Source organism: Galeopterus variegatus, unplaced genomic scaffold (genome assembly GCF_000696425.1).
Source record: "Galeopterus variegatus unplaced genomic scaffold, G_variegatus-3.0.2 Scaffold9032, whole genome shotgun sequence".
NCBI classification, from domain to species: domain Eukaryota; kingdom Metazoa; phylum Chordata; class Mammalia; order Dermoptera; family Cynocephalidae; genus Galeopterus; species Galeopterus variegatus.
Genome location: NW_007735143.1, coordinates 10491 through 11166, shown reverse-complemented (window position 1 = coordinate 11166; position 676 = coordinate 10491).

Sequence of the window (676 nt, the reverse complement as noted above, 5' to 3'; positions counted from 1 at the left end):
TTCTCTTAGGGCTGCCACTCTGTAATTGTCATTGCTACTGTGCTAGGTAGTGGGACACAAAGATGAGTATTAGTCTGCTAGTTCGAGGAGTTTATAGTCAATTTGAGACAGGCAGACAGATAAAAATAAGTGTTTGTAGGTGGTATATTAGTCTCTGAGTGCTGTTTGTATTGATCTTGAGAGAGTAACAAAGGCATAGGAGAGTTGTGTGAACTGGCTCCAGGGCCTTGCATGCCCCAATGGGTCTTACCATCTGGGCAGGAGGGAGAATTGTAGAAGACCCTTTCTAGGCTTGCACTCTTGGATTGTTGTGCTCCACCTGACTGTAGAGAAAGACTGCTGCCCAGCACTGAATCTGAGCCCTATCTTCGGGCCACCTGGGATTTCCTTTGGAGGCCTCCTAGGCAGGTACTGGCAGGCTCTGACCTTGATTAGATTAGGCAGTCTGAGGAAGCAGCAGCCCAAGGCAGTCGAGCTGTGAACTGAAAGCTGATTGGTAACTTAGGGAGTGTCTCTTTTCTTCAGTGACCTCTTTGGACTGGTGCTGTTTTCCTTAAGCCTTTAGAGTAAATTGCTTCTTTCCTCCTCCTCTGCTCCCTGTGCCACGCTGCCCGCCCGCCTTCCCTTTGCTTTCTTTTGTGCTCTTTGCCACTTTGTCCCTGTCTTTTCCCTCTAG